At 33.6% G+C, this 13,071-nt stretch overlaps 1 protein-coding gene across 1 annotated transcript in view; it reads right to left on the minus strand.

Annotated features, from left to right (window-relative positions):
• The window catches only part of LOC149903942 (uncharacterized), a 61,031-nt gene that overhangs the window by 33,438 nt on the left and 14,522 nt on the right, over positions 1-13,071 (minus strand). The gene's annotated exons all lie outside the window — the stretch shown is intronic.

The raw sequence follows: 13,071 nt of genomic DNA on the forward strand, positions 1-13,071 counted from the left end.
TGTTGATAACGTTTTCGCGCCTGACCGTTGTATTGAAATCAATTTCCTTATACCTAGCCTTTAAAAACATTGACATTGATGTGAAGACTTTATCATGATATTCTATAGAAATGTGATCTAGGGTACAGGAGAAAGAGTAACATTTATGATGTGGTAGTTATTATATACGGCTGAAACTAAGTTATTATATTCGTAAAATATAATATGGACATTAATTTGGTACCTACTCCTCCTTATAATCTTTAGTTGTGAAAATTTACTTAGAATCCGGATTGTAACTGATTGTAGAGAATAACAAAGAATATCACAGACTATCAATTATATTACTTCAATTCACTAATTACTAGTACCTAAGTATACCACTTCAGAGAGACCATATTTATTTGAGTCCTGATGCATATCCATTTCAGGCCATCCCAAACGATCATGTTGATGACGTCCAAGTTCTAAGGTGGATTAATTTGTAGAAATTAATTAATTAATTATGTCTTACAATTTAGGAAGAGCTGTCTTTTTACACTTATATTAGCTTCACCTGTATGTTTGTTTGTGACCGACTTCTTTGGGCGCGATTTTGATCCACTTTAAACGGCCAGATTTCGTTCAAACTTTGTAGATTTATTGAGGACCGATGACAATACACTAATTTGATAAAATTTTCTATTTTTTAGTTTTGTACACGGTTTTCTATAAAAAGCGTGTTTTTTTAGTTTTTTTTAACTATTATTATTTTGCTATTGCACCCAAATTGGGTAAACTCTACAGTTATTTTACAAATTGCTAGAGCTTCTCTATGCAGTGCTACTGAAGCTCCCATTACAGATTTTGCAGAAGCCAGAAAAAAGCTTTGAATTGTTTTTTACATAGTTTAGTCTTGACTGATATTAATTGTGTAATTGACTCTAGGATCACAAGAATTCTAAGAAACATCTAAGAACTTAAGTATAGCGTCTGATCAGTAGTCCTTCCTGGGCACATCTTTTGCCTCTTTTATTTTTTCAAGTGACAAAAACTGGTGTACCTAGTTCTATCACAGGTTTGAATATTATAATATTGAGTTTACTTAATAAAAAAATGTTTACCTACTGTATACTGCAGAGAGCATGTTGCAATTTATAATTGTACAAAATTCATGGAATATTAGACCAGAAAAATGTTGTTTTCAATTCTAAGGGTTGGTTTAACTGTAGCTATTGCTACGTGTCAAATTGAAAAGCTTTCTCCTACTTTACAATTGCTTAGATTTGTATCAACTGTGTGATATTGTTATTATCATTAACTTATGGCACAAATGTTTACGTCTATACCTTACTGCATTACGTCAGGTATTCAAGTGGATTATAAGAAACCGATTTCAGGACATTACACTTTTTCATAGGAAAATAAGTACTCGAGATTTCGCGAGTGGGTTAAACCACTTCATCCGCCTATTTAGGGATTTTAGGTACATATACTTCAACTAATTTTTGGGAAGAAAAAATAACTTAATTTATGCAATTTAGGATGAATTGTGTTACCATCCAGTTGTTTCTGTAAATGGATAGCTGGTGGTACTTAATTGATTCAGAAACCTGTAAACATAATGAAATACTACGTAGGGTGTACTACGAATGCATTAATCAAAAAGAAGCCTTATAAATACCATTAGCTGCGTACATGCATGGTTATAGAAGGTGGTCATATATTGTAATTTTTCATAATAAGCGAGTTTCGTAGTGTGACGTAGGGGCAGCTGTAGTGTATGTGCGCAGGTGTGTTTGGCGAAATCAAAGGAACACCAATGTGACGTCACAATACTATTGCTAAATTTATTGTTACTAACTGCCTCTTATAAGGATCGTGTTTGATACGTTTTCGGAAAGTTTTCGGGTCTATTTCGCTGTGAAATGTGTTTCTATTAAAGTCCATTTCAAATTACAATAAAAAGATGCCAAAAGATCACCTTTTGTAGCACCCTTTTTAAGTAGAAAAAGGACTAGATAGTTAGCTACAATTTTATTAAATAAATAAATGTAATGAACTTGATAATTAGACAAAAGAAGATTATTGGACTAGGTCATTGTAATCAGTGTATAAATATTATGACAACGTCAAGTTTTTAGCACATTTTAGATAATGTTGTGAATTGTGATTAGGTACTTTTACTTTTATGAATTAAATAATTTAAATGTCACAAAAAGGTTTAAATCTGAGATTTTATGAAGCAGTTAATCAGTATTCATAAGTTCTATATTAACTCCCAGACATATTCTTGCAGAAGTTGGATTGTCTAACTGTCTTTAAAAATAAATATCTACTAATTAGAAACAATGAACATTTAGAACAGTTTATAAATGATCTGAAATCATAGATTAGAATACATAGAAACTTAATGAGCATAACCACATGCATCATTATCATTCAGAAACATACGAATATAATTCTACCCTATTATAAAAAGGCAATATTTCATACGTGTTCTAAGATAAAACGAACTTCCTTCACATTAATATTGTAGACATTTCACACGCCAAAAACTTTAAAATTCCTTTTAACCGTTAAACGGTGCTTTGGCAAATAGAGCGATTCCCAGAAAAGAGGTTGGTTGTATCGTAGGATCTTTGAACAGGTATAGTGGGTAAGGGAGGCCCACCTGCCTGACGCTTGAATGCCTCCGAAGGGCTATATAGGGTTAATTTTTAGTTAATTAACCATTTATTTAGCGTTAGTTCTTTTTCACTTGTTACAACAAAAGGGTGTGTTATTTTGTGGTTTTTGTGAATATGTTTTAGTTTATAAATTAAGTACCTAACCTTAATTATAACATAACCTGATTATTTAAGAGTCGTGAATGGTAAGATAATGTGTCAATTAAGTTCAAAAGGGTTGTTAGTGCGTTCGAAAAGATTCTGTGCAATGCAAAACTTCAGTGTTCAGTGTTATAATACTGAACAACACAATACGAGTTTTCGTTTACACTAAAAGATCATGATAGCATGCTCTTGCTATTGCTCTACCTCTAATATTATGTTCGTTTGATCTAAATTCTAAATGCTCAGTTAGGTGAATTTATCAAGCAGAGGATATATTTTATAAATTTACTAGGATAGTAGGTACAAAACGCTTTATATGGAACGCTTTATAGGTACCTACTTAAAATCTAAAATAAATACAATAAAAGGTTTGAGCGACATGTTTGGTACGTATCTAAACCAAAAACCAATAAAAAAAATATTATTGGACGAGGTAGGTAGGTAGGTATGTACCTGCGGGTACTTAAACTATTGAAATCTTTTTTTATGAATAATTTAAATAATTACTACTTAGGTTTATGATTTAAAAACTAGGGTAAAAGTGGGATAGATGCCCCACTTTTTGAAATAGCCTCATAATTTTAAAAACATGAATCTTATACGAACACTTTGTATGAATATAGCTAGGTTAATTATCTGTTTTGAATTACTATATATATTTTTTATCCTATCATTTATAGATAATGAGTAATAAATATTTTTGTAGAACACCTTTTTTGAGGATAGATGCCTACCTAGTTGGATAGTTGCCCCACCATGAAAATACTAAGGAGGATAGATGCCTACAGAGTGGGATAGATGCCTTACATACTCTATAAACGCGAAATCTAATAAAATTTATATGATAAACCAGTAAATGTCATGTTAACATAGTTGTTCTGTTGTCCAAGAATATACTTGCGCTCGCACTCCTTCTTTTCTTTTGTATTTTCGTGGCGTGGTTCTCCTACAATCAGTATAAGGGCAGATCATTAATAAGTAAGTATACATAACAAAAAAAGCAAATAAAAGGAGTAAAATCGGTTAACATAGAGAAAACCTCTGACGCAATCAGGTAAAAATATAAACAGTACCTGTGATTATCGATAATAACATGTACATATGTATTGAGGGATGGATGCCCTTAGAGGCCCCTAAGGGCATCTATCCCTCGAAAAAAAAGGGGCAACTATACTTTTTGATAAGGATAGCTGCCCCAGTATTTTTTTTTATTAAATAAAAACAAATGAGCCAATATTTTCACTTAGATTTGTACTTAATGAACTAGTGTATAGACATAATAAGAAATATAGTGAAATTTATTAATACTTATAAAGTTATGCAAAGGCAAATATCAACCTTTTTGGATTTTAACGTATTCGTGAAGTTCGCCGCGGATATTATTACACGCACTAGCGAAACACGTCTTCATCTAACAACAGCTCATGCGTACCCGAGGTGTGAGGTGATAGGAGCTCCTATTTAAATCATTAATTCGTAGTCACGACTCTGGGAAGTGGGGTTTTTTGAAAATGGGGCATCTATCCCCGTGCGGCATCTATCCCACTTTTACCCTACCATATAATTACTTAGGTAGGGAGGAAACGCGAATGCCTTAAAACTAAAAGAAAACTAAAAATAATTATTGTTGTGTCTTTATTGGAAAATATAACTTGCATTAAATAGGAAAAATTGTTAATTTTTATTGTTTTATAAATTCTATTTTAAAACGTTAATAAATGTTATTTACCATAAAATATTAATTATACTTAGGTAGGCAAAAGTAGAGCCTTTATAATAAGTATAGATACCTATAGGTATCTACTTAACCAAAATAATATTTCAGAGCTTCCGTTTGAACGTTCATTTTGTGATAATAAATTGTAGATGTTATACTTAGATATAATTCTTAAATTAATAGCGCATACCTACCTATAGGTACCTAATCCAATTTATAAATGTATTGATTATTAGATAATTATCTACCAAAGTAGGTATGAAATTTAGCATGAACTTCTACCTACCTATTGTAGGTAGGTAGGTACTTATACGTCATAATATTCTTTTTATGAACATTAAGTAGGTGGATATCAACAATTCTACTAGGTATGATTTTATTACTGTAGGTATAAGTAGGTGGGTACCTACATAACTCTTAAGAATGGACCAAGTAGGTAGAATGAACAATAATTATCTAAGTACTTATGTTTATTATTTTTATATAAATAAAATATACTTTATTCTTCAAATTTATAAATTTACTTGTTTAAATTAATTTTATTCTGAGGCGCAAATAATTAAAATTCACGTTTATCACTGAGCGTGTTATATTTGTTTCTGGGTGTATTAATTATTGTGATATTTTAAAATAAAAATAAGTAATTAATAAAATAATATAAATGGTATAATATAGAGCGGATATCGCGGGCGGTAGGTGTGCGGCGGGAGGGGGCGGCGCGACCAATGAGCGCGCGGCAGGCCGCGGACGACGCGCGCCTAAAACGGAATTTTCTTACCAAAAATTTCACCTTTTTGCACACCTTTAGGGTGCGAGCACCCTCGCGCATGCCTTCTCTCTCCATTCTTTAAGGGTTCGAACCAATTCGCGTCACGCTTCGCGCTGAAAAAATTATAAAAGCACGCGACCCGCTGCACCGCCGTACCCTTCGTTGCGGGAAAATTTTCACAACTTTCATGAATGTTTTTTTATTGTTTAATTTATTTTCATCGAATGAAGCGCGAATAAATTATTTATGTTGAAATAAAAGTGAAAATTTTATTTTAATTTGGCAGTTTCACCCGCGCGACCCTAACCAAAAATTTTAAGCAAAAAATTTTTTATTTAATTTTTATTACAATATTTCATTGCAATAAATGCGTTTATGACATAAAAAATCATTATAATAATTAAATAATACTCTTAAGCCGCAGTCGGCGGGGCCCGCCCAGGCAGTGTGGCGGGCGCGGGAGCCGTGGCTTCGACGCGCCCTCGCCGCGGCGTGCTAACTCAAAAAAAATTTTCGCGAACCATCACGTTTTACCCTCATCAGATAGGCGCAAGCCCGTACAGCAGGATGGTGGCACAACCGAGTCGAAATACCCAAACGTGCGTCAAGGAAAATTGTGCAAAATTTTCCGATCGCGCTTCATCTGTGACGTCAACAGCTCGCTCGGAGCGCAGGCAGAGTGCAGGGGATGGCTGCGATTCCTCCGAGAGGATCACTTCGTACGTTTGTGTCACACAAAAAGCGGGATAATATATTAACGGGATGCATCGAGAGCGAGGGTTCGCCGCGCCGCGTTACTCGTTAGGTAGACGTTTCCGAGAAGGGTGTTTTTATTGTGAGAATGTTAAAATCCGTGACAAAACACTTCTTGAGTTAGTGGCGACAAGAAAAAATATCTCATTCATAAGGAGGAATGTTAGCCGTGCGCACGCGGCGCCGACACATTTCCAATACACAGAAAAAGTAATTATCGATTAGTCGCCGCCTTTATGCCACTCCACTGCACTCTCATTTGGTTTGTTTCTAATGTACCTACCTACTGTCTCTGAGGTTTTTGTCTCATTTCAATATTTACAATTACTTTTTAAAGATCGGGTGGAAACTGAATAGAATATTAGTGTCTTGTAAATTTAAAGATAACCATGATTAAGAAGCCATTTAAGTTGTGAATGAATTAAAAATAAATTATAAATTGATAATCTGTCGTAAAAAAATTTTATTTTACTTTTTACTTCAATAATTTAGAAATAGATAGGTACCTACCTATTGCGATTTTTAACGGTTTTTAAAAATTAATATACCTACCTAAAGCGGTAGATTTTATATTTATTTATATTATAAACATTTTCAAAATTTAGGTACATAAAGAAGACTTGCAGATAAAATTAGCATATTAGTCAAATAACCAATAGTTGTATAAAATAAAGTAATAAAGTTACCATGTAAGGTAGTTAGTTACCTTGCAGGACATCTACCTTTAATACGGTAGAGTACCTAACTTTCACAGCGTAAAAAATAAATTCAAGCTGCGTTACTTAAGATAGTAAGTAATCAATTTAGTAGATATTATTATACCCATGGACGTATAAAAAAAGACGGACGCCGTATTACGAACAAACAACGTGAAGCCACCATAGTAAGCTAGCGATCGTGTAAAGACAATAAACACGCACACACTCCCACCATAGTAAGCTAGTCGGCCGCCATTACGTCGTGAACTACCGACTGATTAACTGCGTCACTGTTTCACAAAAAATATTTAAAATGCCGTCTTGCGTGGTTAAATGGTGTCGCAACAGTACAATTTTAAATAACAAAACACAAGGGATTACATTCCACAGGGAAGCAAGTTATTTCTTTTATGTTTTAATGACAAAATTATTACGGCAAAATTTATAGAAAAAAATACAGCCGCCATTGTCATCAACACAACTGTTGCCATGGCAACATGGCACACACACATGGATGTTTCGCCGCCATTACTAGGCTTCACTCAATGTTTAGGCGATATACCGTCCGTCTTTTTTTATACGTCCATGATTATACCTATGTATTAAACACTTATAGTAATTAAAACATTTTAGTCATAGTTATATATACCTACATACATAATATCTATTACCTGTAAAGAATTTTGAACGAATAAAAAATCATCTATCTTCGAAAGAACAGTTTGTTTTTTAATATTTTATTAAAGAGAGACAAGTATGAAAAATCTAAATTTATAAAATATATCAATATAAACTATACATAAGTACCTACTCGTATATCGTAGATCGTTACCTACGATAGACTACCACAAAATATATTTTATTTAGGTAGGTACCTACCTAGGTACATTAAAATAACTAGGTAGGTACAACAGGTAGATTCTATCAATAATTTTATGATTTCCATGAACCATAAAGCTTTTTTCCGATAAAATAATATTAAACATTATACATATTTGTCCTTATACCTTATTGATTTTTTTCATAAGTATCAAAAATTAAAATGGGTAGGTATACCTACCCATTTTTAATTTATTTAATTTTAATAAGTTGGTATCTACCTACCGGTAGATACCAACTTATTTTGTATCTACATTCCAGGCCACTATGAAACTTACAAAAGGTCCTGTATATTATGTTTATCAAATAATTTCTTATTAGTAAATTCTCACTAACTCTAAAATCATGCAAAAACATGAAACGATTTTTGATAAATTTATAAGAAGATAAAGGATAAACATAAGAGTATATTCATATTACATTTTCCTTTATTTGCACTGTAACAATACAAAGCGATTTGTAGACAATTTACTTTCGACTAAAGCTACACAAAAGATATAATAAATCGATTTAAAATGGACTTTAAAAATAGAGCTTTTAATTATAAATAGTGTAATTAAGCGAATGTCTTGGGGGCGCTGGATGTCGGCACACGTGACGCATGATAACGTACTAACGTTACGACGAATTTTGTGTTTAGGTACCTACTAGCCATTTACGTTGCTTTTAATAGAATAGTATGTAAGTAGGTTGTAATATTGGAGTGTTATTTAGGGTGCATTATCTTCATAAAAATCTATGACAAAATGTAAGCTCACAAAATAATGATGACAAAATGTAGAGCTTATAAATTCGAAATACTTTGGTATCGATTTTAGTATAGATATCCAACCAATAAATTTTTTTTTACATTTTATGCAATCTATAAGTATTATCAAATTTATAGTAAAAATATTCTTTAAAATAGTGCTCTATCTAAATTATCCAATAAACTATAATGGACGCTTTCGAAAAAGCTCTTATATTTAAATTCTAGAGAACTCTGCGGGTAGTTACCATATTCACGGTTTCAGAATGATGTTATAGCTGAGGCGTTGTAGTATTTAGTTGAAATTGTTTATGTGAGAACTGAATTTAGGATCATACCTACTGCTGTTATGCTAACTTTACCTGTTTGAGGACAACTTTGTGGGTGTTGTAAGGATACCTTTATCTTTTGAAGATCCTAATCAACATAGAAAATTTGTATTTTAGGTCTTGTTGGATTATTTATAATTCTATAGGAATATTATCATATTAACGAAATATTTATAAATATCCTCTACTTTAGCAGCTTTCGCACTCTACATTACTTCGCATTCATAACACCCACGTATACCAAAAGGTTATACAACAAATATCTATTCGCAAAGGTACTAAGGTATGTGCACATGCCACAATCATGAGTAAGTGCTGACGTCATCGGGACGTGCACATCAATTATTATCAACATACAAATTGCTTGTAGGACACTATTTGTGCTGCTGTTTTCCTCGTGTGTCTATTTTAGAGGTGATGTATTGAATTTCCCTCAATTTTGTACTGTGTGAATGTTTGTGTGTTATATTTGTTAAAATAGATTTGTTGAGAAGTATTAAAAGAAGTAAAGTATGTAATTGTATTTTTTTAGCTGTTTGTTAGGTAGGTACCTACTTTAAAGCTGAATTTGCCACATAATTGTGCAAAAGCTTAACAACTTTTGAATAGAAAGATTGGTAGAAAATCTATGTGGGTTCAATATTGGCGAAAAATTGTTTTAGTTTCCATTTTCCAATAGGTTTTTTTTTGTTTTAGGTATATAAAGTGAGTACCTACCTACATTTTTGTACAAAACTTTCATTTAACGTTTTTTTAATTGTTCTTAACAATAAAAGCTGCTCTTTAGGTGGGTAAATTATTTTTGCAATAAGGTAAAACTAGCGAATAATTACTGGAAGAGGTATTTAATGATAATTAACGAGTAGGTACTTACATGTACCTACTTTTGGTACGAGTTAAGGTGTTCATAAATATTATTGTCCTATTTCAAACCATAATTTAAATTTATCGTTTAGATAAAAAGAACAACTTGTAACTTCATTACCTAGGTATATGAATCTAATTTTCGAATAAGTACCTACATACCTACACAAATCAATCCGTCCGTTATCTTACAACTTTCAAAATAATCTAGGTATATGTAGGTATATAAATAGGATTCATAGTATAATTTAAGTAAGTATCTCTACAAAATCGAGATAAATCCAAGATAAGTAGGCGGAGAAAGTTCATGAAGGTAAATTGTTTTCCTATACGTATGTGTTTTGTTTTATCAGATCGATAACGGGGTAAGACAGGCTTAGTGATGTGATAACAATTGGTTCAGTTCGGTTATCGATAGATATGAAACGGGAGCCGAAATCTACGGCTTAGAATTACCATCCTTGTGTGACTGTGTGATAAAAATGTATTAGATAGAAAAAGTATATAATGGAGTATGTAATTGAAGTATGTAGATGGAATAGATGATGAAATATATACATACGAGAATAATATAAATAGGAAAAATGACATTTTTCCCATTTTAAAGACGATTTCAGTGTTGCATATTGGTTAACTTTAAACAAACCAATACATTAATATGAAATAGATTTTCAAACGCAAGCCGAACACAGAATATTCATTGAAGTAACCAAATTCGCATACAGTTCGCCAATTAAATATATTTGCGAGCGGTATGTAAAAACCGTTTCGCGATGCGCGCGTGCCTACTATGGGGCCGCCAGGGTGCCTGACCACGCCTCTACTCTCATATCCTAATTATATCTTTAACTTTTTACACCCTGCAGTTGCTCTTCCAAATTTCCAATGTCTCTAACGTGACGAGGCATATAGACTCACATAGTGTACGTCGCGTCGAACTGGGTGCTGATAAGGGCGCGTTTGCATGTGTGAGTGGCCACCAACGAGGTTATCAATCTTTAGTCGTCGCCTATTATTACTGTAAAAAAATCGTGCGCTCGCCTAGCTCATGAATGTACAGATTATAGCTTTCTAACGGCACTTTGCATAGTCTGTGGTTTTGAATAAAATATTTCGCGATAAGTTCGCAATTACACGAGTTCGCAGTAATCGACCGGGAGTTTGTTCACATTAATTAGCCATTTTAAAATAGACTTATGTTTTAACATAATTTAGTAGGTCTGACATATCTTTGATAACATAGTTTTGGGCAATAATTTTAATTTAGAGTAAATGTATGGCGTATAAAGTCGTAGGTATTCTTTAAAAATGTGTGACTCTAGTGTAATTCTAATCTATGTTTTATATCTACGTACTATCTAAACGTTAATACGTTCTTCTATGTTCCTCTACAAAACCATCGCAATTACCAGTCTTGGTAGAATTTTTAGTATTTGGTAGAGCTGATAGAGCTCAAACAGAAAACAAATTTCTTCATTTTATTACCAAAAAAAAGTATCAAAATAATTAATTAAATATTCGATTATATCGATTCTGAGCCTGTTTTATAAGATTTTACCATTACAAAAAGGTTTATTGTGAAACTGTAGACTAAGTAGGTACGACCTACTACGAACTGCCTAGCAAAACAAAATCTTGAGTTCAATACACTCTTTCTTATTTATATATTACGAGTATCTACAAATCTAAATATAAAATAAAATTATTTGTTATAGTAATAAATTGAAATAAATTATATATGAACCCTCACAATAAGCTCTACCTACCTACGCTATCTTGAAAGTTGGACTGAATTTGCTTGAATCTATAAGATTCACTAGATTCACAATCTATAGATGGATGGATAAAAATGAAAATTACAACCAGCCAAGGAAAATTTATTGAAATACAATATTTAGGTACCTACATAATATGTAGGTATTAGGTATAAAATTAAAACAAACAAGTAAATGTATAAATTTGCATTCTTAAAGAAGGAAAGGTATCGATCTAGTCTTCTTAGATATAGCGATATAGGTACGTAGTATATAAGGTTTCTTCTAAACTGTTCAAACTAAACTAAATAGATAGAGGCGAAAAGACAAACTCCTTTGGATTAGTATCTACTTGATTTTGGTTTTCAATTAGGTAATATTCTAGAACAGTTTAGGTAACAATAACAGACTTTATTAGATACATAGGTATTAAGATAAGTTTAAATATAATGAGTTCATATAAATCACACATTCGGTTTCAATGAAAACCGTCATAAATAATAAGTTAATTATCGAAACGCTCCGTCTTGAAATCCGACGCAACCACAAAATTCCCAAAATGCAAAACGCAAAAACCGATCACCGTTTAATTCCATTAACTTCATTGGGCCGTTTTAAAAATCCATAATCGAGCCTACAAAATTGACGTCGCGGTAATTTTCAGAAGCATAAAGCAAAGCGCAGTTTGCATTATGAAAGCGCATCGGTGGCGCATTTTTTAGCATCGCTGCAGCGGTCGGCGGCGACGGCCGGCGCAGGAATGCAACAGGTAACCGATTCCAGGAAGGCCGCGGCCCGTTACCGTGTCGAATATCTCCGGCAGTCAAACGCGCCGACAAGTGCGTCGGCCACTTGCGACAACGTGCGATGCACCGCTTAGGGCTGCCAAGACGCTCTTACTGCGAGGAGGTTTAGCGACTGAGGAGGTAGGAGTATAGATAATATGATCTGATGCTTTTCAGTTGGTCTATATTGATTCTAGTTTAGGAACATAGTTTTGCTATAAATTTAAGCTATGATTTGGTTCATGAAATTAATCCACAAAGTTATCACGCGTTCTATAATCTTCTTATCTGTGTGACAAAATATTGTAGTTATACGCTGAAGTTTTAGGTGAAATTTCAAATTAGAATCTGGCAAGAATGAACTGCATGATTTCAGCCCGGCAGGCAGCCCTAACCACCCGCCCCGCGCCGCAGCCCGCCGCATTCCAAGCGACATTGAGTTAGAAACCAGTCGAACGATCCCGCATTCTATCAGCACCACCCGGACCTTCTTCACCTAAAATTCATCGCTTTATGATGCCTCCGATATGGATTCTACGAATGCTACACGCGACTTTTTGGCCGCGCCATATTGGAAACGTTCCTGCAATGCGATAACAAATTGGATGTCATACGTCGAATACGAATACGCGGGAACGGAATGTTGCTCGTCGCCGAACAGCTGCGAGCCTCCTAAAATATAGAAATGTAGCGCCCTAAAGCGATTCTAATTCGAGTGAGTGCATTGTTGGCCTCTTCCCGTATCGCCGGTGACAGATCGAGACTCGAGCCGACACCACCCTCACCCTCGCGCGGCTAAAAATAAATAACTTAAAGCATTATGATATTATGCATCTGGAGTGCATGTTATCTTTTCCTTGTGGCTCCCCTGCGACCCCGCGCGTAGTAAACAAAGGTGGAGATAGGTAGTACATAGTATGTATGATAAAATTAACTTTGTACTAATGCAATGACGAAGTTCTAACAACGTTTGAAATGTAAGA

This window comes from Colias eurytheme, chromosome 12 (genome assembly GCF_061535395.1).
Source record: "Colias eurytheme isolate Ceu_HAF_F1 chromosome 12, ilColEury1 Martin Lab GWU primary, whole genome shotgun sequence".
NCBI lineage: Eukaryota > Metazoa > Arthropoda > Insecta > Lepidoptera > Pieridae > Colias > Colias eurytheme.